We start from the raw sequence: 7,341 nt of genomic DNA on the forward strand, positions 1-7,341 counted from the left end.
AGAAGCTGAGCCAGTAATGCGGGAAGAAGCTGAGCCGGCAATGCGGGAAGAAGCTAAAGAAGAGGCATCGGATGAGCCCATTGATGATCTAGGTCGGGCCATTGCCGATGCAAAGAGAAACTGCGCAAGTGATTTGGAGAATAAGAAGTTGCAGCGCATGTTAGAGGATCACAAAAAATTGTTGTACCCGAATTGCGTAGGTGACAAGAAAAAGCTGGGCACCACACTGGAATTGCTGCAATGGAAGGCAGAGAATGGTGTATCTGACAAGGGATTTGGAAAGTTGCTGGTAATGATAAAGGATATGCTTCCAAAGGACAACGAATTGCCCGAGAGTACGTACGAAGCAAAGAAGGTTGTCTGCCCTCTAGGGTTAGAGGTGCAGAAGATACATGCATGCCCTAATGATTGCATCCTCTACCGCGGTGAGTACGAGGATTTGAACGCTTGCCCGGTATGCGGTGCATTGCGCTATAAGATCAGCCGCGATGACCCTGGTGATGTCAAGGGCGAGCGCCCCAGGAAGAAGATTCCTGCCAAGGTGATGTGGTATGCTCCTATAATACCACGGTTGAAACGTTTGTTCCAAAACAAAGAGCATGCCAAGGCGATGCGATGGCACAGAGAAGACCATAAGAAAGACGGAAAGTTGAGAGTACCCGCTGACGGGTCGCAGTGGAGAAAAATCGAAAGGAAGTACGGGAAGGAGTTTGCAGATGACGCAAGGAACGTATGGTTTGGTCTAAGCGCATATGGCATTAATCCTTTTGGGGAGCAGAGCAGCAACCATAGCACCTGGCCTGTGACTCTATGTTTGTATAACCTTCCTCCTTGGTTGTGCATGAAGCGGAAGTTCATTATGATGCCAGTGCTCATCCAAGGCCCTAAGCAACCCGGCAACGACATTGATGTGTACCTAAGGCCATTAGTTGAAGAACTCTTACAACTATGGAATGAACAGGTGTACGTGCGTGGGATGAGCACATGGGGGAAGAATTTGACCTAAAGGCGTTGCTGTTCGTGATCATCAATGATTGGCCTGCTCTCAGTAACCTTTCAGGACAGACAAACAAGGGATACCGCTCATGCACGCACTGTTTGGACGATACCGACAGTATATATTTGGCTAATTGTAAGGAGAATGTGTACCGGGACATCGTTGATTTCTTCCGAGCAGGCATCCCGTAAGAAAGAAAGGCAAGCATTTCAAAGGTGAGGCGGATCACCAGACGAAGCCTCGCCACCGTATTGGTGCTGATGTACATGATATGGTCAAGGATTTGAAGGTGGTCTTTGGAAAGGGTCCTGGTGGACAACCTGTTCCGAATGATGCTGACGGACGCGCACCCATGTGGAAGAAGAAATCTATATTTTGGGACCTGCCCTATTGGAAAGACCTAGAGGTCCGCTCCGCAATCGACGTGATGCACGTGACAAAGAATCTTTGTGTGACCCTGCTTGGCTTCTTGGGCGTGTATGGGAAGACAAAAGATACACCTGAGGCACGGGAGGACTAGCAACGTATGCATGGAAAAGACGGCATACATCAGGGTCATGCAAGCTACGCTCTTACCAAAGAAGAGAAGGAAATCTTCTTTGAATGCCTGCTTAGTATTAAGGTACCGTCTGGCTTCTCGTCGAATATAAAGGGAATAATAAACATGGCAGAGAAAAAGTTCCAGAACCTAAAGTCTTATGACTGCCACGTGATTATGACGCAACTGCTTCCGGTTGCATTGAGGGGGCTTCTATCGGAAAACGTTCGATTAGCCATTGTGAAGCTATGTGCATTTCTCAATGCAATCTCTCAGAAGGTAATCGATCCAGAAATCATACCAAGGTTAGAGAATGATTTGGTGCAATGTCTTGTCAGTTTCGAGTTGGTGTTCCCACCATCCTTCTTCAACATCATGACGCACGTCCTAGTGCACCTATGCGAAGAGATTAACATTTTGGGTCCTGTATTTCTACACAATATGTTCCCCTTTGAGAGGTTCATGGGAGTCTTAAAGAAATATGTTCATAACCGTGCTAGGCCAGAAGGAAGCATCTCCAAGGGCCATGAAAATGAGGAGGTCATTGAGTTTTGTATTGAATTTATTCCTGACCTTAAGCCGATTGGTGTTCCTGAATCGCGGCATAAGGGCAGACTGGATGGAAAAGGCACGCTAGAAGGGGAACAAATAATATGTATGGACGGACATTCTCTCACTGAAGCACACTACACAGTTCTACAGAATTCCGCCTTGGTGGCTTCGTATATGGATGAACACAAGAATTTGTTACGCTCCAAACACTAGGAGCGGTCTGATGACTGGATTACACGTGAACAAGCCAGGAGTTTCGCCAGCTGGTTGCAGACACGTACCATGCATGACACCTCTATTGAAGATGACCTGTACTTGCTGTCCCAGTTACCATCTTCTAATATAATGACTTTCAAACGGTACGAGATAAATGGTAATACATTTTACATGATCGCCCAAGATAAGAAGAGCACCAACCAAAACAGTGGTGTCCGCTTTGATGCAGAAACCAAGACGGGAAAGGAAACATATTATGGTTATATACAGGACATATGGGAACTTGACTATCGACGTGGTTTGAAGGTCCCTTTGTTTCGGTGCAAATGGGTCAATATTACACGAGCCGGGGTAACGGAAGACCCGCAGTACGGAATGACAACAATGGATCTCAACAATCTTGCATATGCAGATGAACCATTCGTCCTAGCCAATGATGTGGCATAGGTTTTCTATGTGAAGGACAAGTCTACCAAGCCAAGAAAAAGAAAAGATAAGGAAGCGAATGCATCGTACGATGAGCCAAAGCGGCACATAGTTCTTTCTGGGAAGAGAAACATCGTGGGAGTGGATGACAAGACAGACATGTCAAAAGATTATGAAAAGTTTGATGAAATTGCTCCATTCACAGTGAATATTGACCCGAGCATCCCGTTAAATGATGAAGATTTTCCATGGTTACGGCGCAAAGGGACACACGCGAAGAAAAAGTTTCACACCCAAAGATCTGGGATGTGATCGGCTTCACTATCATCACTTTCTTCGGTGTTTCACACCAAGGAGGGAATCTCTGTAATAGTTAGGGTAGTTATGTGTTTTAGCATTTGAAACGCGAAGAAATTTTATGTGCAAACAAATTCTTTCATGCCTTTACTGATTTTTAAAGTTAAGTTATTCACAAACTAGTGATTCACACTAATTTCAAATAATTCAAAATTTAAACTATTCAAATTTGAAAACTACGGGCACTAACAGAAAGTTTGTAAATTTTTGTACCTAAAGCAAAAATATTCACAAAGAAACTCTAAATACACAAAAAACAACTCAAAAATAAATAAAGAAAAAAATAAAAAAGCTCGCCTATTGGGCCAGAGCGGCCTGCATACGACTAGAAACCCAACCTGTTGTTGGGCCAGGATGCAGGCCCGCAAAGGCCCAGTAGGCCCACAGGGCAGCACAGAACATGTAGGCCCAGTAGGCTTGCTTTGGAGAGGAGCTCAAGAGAGCTACCGCACGGGGGGTTATAAACTAGTGCGGACGCCCCTTGACTAGCGAGGTGGGACTAAACTTGCCGCACCGCACCTGCGCCAGCGCATCCCCTTTAGTACTGGGTGGTGGCACCAACAGGTACTAAAGGGGGGGCCTTTAGTACCGGTTGGAGCTACCACCCTATACTAAAGGGGGTGCGCTTCCCGCCGCTTGGCCTGGCCAAAACAGGCCTTTAGTACCGGTTGGTGGCTCCAACCGGTACTAAAGGTCCATCCTATATAACTAAACACTTCAAAAATTTCAGTTTCTCATCTGCTTCTTCTCATCTGCCCCGTCGCCCGACGCCCCCGTCTCCATATCCCTCGTCTCCGCTGAAAGAAATATGCCCTAGAGGCAATAATAAAGTTATTATTTATTTCCTTATATCATGATAAATGTTTATTATTCATGCTAGAATTGTATTAACCGGAAACATAATACATGTGTGAATACATAGACAAACAGAGTGTCACTAGTATGCCTCTACTTGACTAGCTCGTTAATCAAAGATGGTTATGTTTCCTAACCATGAACAAGGAGTTGTTATTTGATTAACGAGATCACATCATTAGGTGAATGATCTGATTGACATGACCCATTCCATTAGCTTAGCACCCGATCGTTTAGTATGTTGCTATTGCTTTCTTCATGACTTATACATGTTCCTATGACTATGAGATTATGCAACTCCCGTTTGCCGGAGGAACACTTTGTGTGCTACCAAACGTCACAACGTAAATGGGTGATTATAAAGGTGCTCTACAGGTGTCTCCAAAGGTACATGTTGGGTTGGCGTATTTCGAGATTAGGATTTGTCACTCCGATTGTCGGAGAGGTATCTCTGGGCCCTCTCGGTAATGCACATCACATAAGCCTTGCAAGCATTGCAACTAATGAGTTAGTTGCGAGATGATGTATTACGAAACGAGTAAAGAGACTTGCCGGTAACGAGATTGAACTAGGTATTGAGATACCGACGATCGAATCTCGGGCAAGTAACATACCGATGACAAAGGGAACAACGTATGTTGTTATGCGGTCTGACCGATAAAGATCTTCGTAGAATATGTAGGAGCCAATATGAGCATCCAGGTTCCGCTATTGGTTATTGACCGGAGACGTGTCTCGGTCATGTCTACATTGTTCTCGAACTCGTAGGGTCCGCACGCTTAAGGTTTCGATGACAGTTATATTATGAGTTTATGAGTTTTGATGTACCGAAGTTAGTTCGGAGTCCCGGATGTGATCACGGACATGATGAGGAGTCTTGAAATGGTCGAGACATAAAGATTGATATATTGGACGGCTATATTCGGACACCGGAAGTGTTCCGGGTGATTTCGGAGAAAACCAGAGAGCCGGAGGGTTACCGGAACCCCCCGGGAGAAGTAATGGGCCATATGGGCCTTAGTGGAGAGAGAGAGGGGCAGCCAGAGGTGGGCTGCGCGCCTCCTCCCCCCTGGTCCGAATTGGACTAGGAGAGGGGCGACGCCCCCCTTTCCCTCTCCCTCCCCACTTCTTTCCTCCTCCTAGTAGGAGTCCTACTCCTACTAGGAGGAGGACTCCTCCTGGCGCGCCTATAGGGGCCGGCCGGCCTCCTCCCCTTCCTCCTTTATATACAGGGGCAGGGGGGCACCCCTAGACACACAAGTTGATCCGCGTGATCATATTCTTAGCCGTGTGCGGTGCCCCCCTCCACCATAGTCCTCGATAATATTGTAGCGGTGCTTAGGCGAAGCCCTGCAACGGTAGTACATCAAGATCGTCACCATGCCATCGTGCTGACGGAACTCTTCCCCGACACTTTGCTGGATCGGAGCCCGGGGATCGTCATCGAGCTGAACGTGTGCTAGAACTCGGAGGTGCCGTAGTTTCGGTGCTTGATCGGTCGGGCCGTGGAGACGTACGACTACATCAACCAAACGCTTCCGTTGTCGATCTACAAGGGTACGTAGATCACACTCTCCCCTCTCGTTGCTATGCATCACCATGATCTTGCGTGTGCGTAGGAATTTTTTTGAAATTACTACGTTCCCCAACAGTGGCATCCGAGCCTAGGTTTTATATGTTGATGTTATATGCACGAGTAGAACACAAGTGAGTTGTGGGCGATATAAGTCATACTGCTTACCAGCATGTCATACTTTGGTTCGGCGGTATTGTTGGACGAAGCGGCCCGGACCGACATTACGCGTACGCTTACGCGAGACCGGTTCTCCCGACGTGCTTTGCACATAGGTGGCTTGCGGGTGACAGTTTCTCCAACTTTAGTTGAACCGAGTGTGGCTACGCCCGGTCCTTGCGAAGGTTAAAACAGCACCAACTTGACAAACTATCGTTGTGGTTTTGATGCGTAGGTAAGATTGGTTCTTGCTTAAGCCCGTAGCAGCCACGTAAAACTTGCAACAACAAAGTAGAGGACGTCTAACTTGTTTTTGCAGGGCATGTTGTGATGTGATATGGTCAAGACATGATGCTAAATTTTATTGTATGAGATGATCATGTTTTGTAACCGAGTTATCGGCAACTGGCAGGAGCCATATGGTTGTCGCTTTATTGTATGCAATGCAATCGCGCTGTAATGCTTTACTTTATCACTAAGCGGTAGCGATAGTCGTGGAAGCATAAGATTGGCGAGACGACAACGATGCTACGATGGAGATCAAGGTGTCGCGCCGGTGACGATGGTGATCACGACGGTGCTTCGAAGATGGAGATCACAAGCACAAGATGATGATGGCCATATCATATCACTTATATTGATTGCATGTGATGTTTATCTTTTATGCATCTTATCTTGCTTTGATTGACGGTAGCATTATAAGATGATCTCTCACTAATTATCAAGAAGTGTTCTCCCTGAGTATGCACCATTGCGAAAGTTCTTCGTGCTGAGACACCACGTGATGATCGGGTGTGATAGGCTCTACGTTCAAATACAACGGGTGCAAAACAGTTGCACACGCGGAATACTCAGGTTATACTTGACGAGCCAAGCATATACAGATATGGCCTCGGAACACGGAGACCGAAAGGTCGAGCGTGAATCATATAGTAGATATGATCAACATAATGATGTTCACCAATGAAACTACTCCATCTCACGTGATGATCGGACATGGTTTAGTTGATTTGGATCACGTAATCACTTAGAGGATTAGAGGGATGTCTATCTAAGTGGGAGTTCTTTAAGTAAATTAATTGAACCTAAATTTATCATGAAACTTAGTACCTGATAGTATCTTGCTTGTTTATGCTTGATTGTAGATAGATGGCTCGTGCTGTTGTTCCGTTGAATTTTAATGCGTTCCTTGAGAAAGCAAAGTTGAAAGATGATGGTAGCAATTACACGGACTGGGTCCGTAACTTGAGGATTATCCTCATTGCTGCACAGAAGAATTACGTCCTGGAAGCACCGCTGGGTGCCAGGCCTGCTGCTGGAGCAACACCAGATGTTATGAACGTCTGGCAGAGCAAAGCTGATGACTACTCGATAGTTCAGTGTGCCATGCTTTACGGCTTAGAATCGGGACTTCAACGACGTTTTGAACGTCATGGAGCATATGAGATGTTCCAGGAGTTGAAGTTAATATTTCAAGCAAATGCCCGGATTGAGAGATATGAAGTCTCCAATAAGTTCTATAGCTGCAAGATGGAGGAGAACAGTTCTGTCAGTGAGCATATACTCAAAATGTCTGGGTATAATAATCACTTGATTCAATTGGGAGTTAATCTTCCAGATGATTGCGTCATTGACAGAATTCTCCAATCACTGCCACCAAGCTACAAG

The sequence above is a fragment of the Triticum aestivum genome, chromosome 5A, assembly GCF_018294505.1.
Source record: "Triticum aestivum cultivar Chinese Spring chromosome 5A, IWGSC CS RefSeq v2.1, whole genome shotgun sequence".
Lineage (NCBI taxonomy): Eukaryota > Viridiplantae > Streptophyta > Magnoliopsida > Poales > Poaceae > Triticum > Triticum aestivum.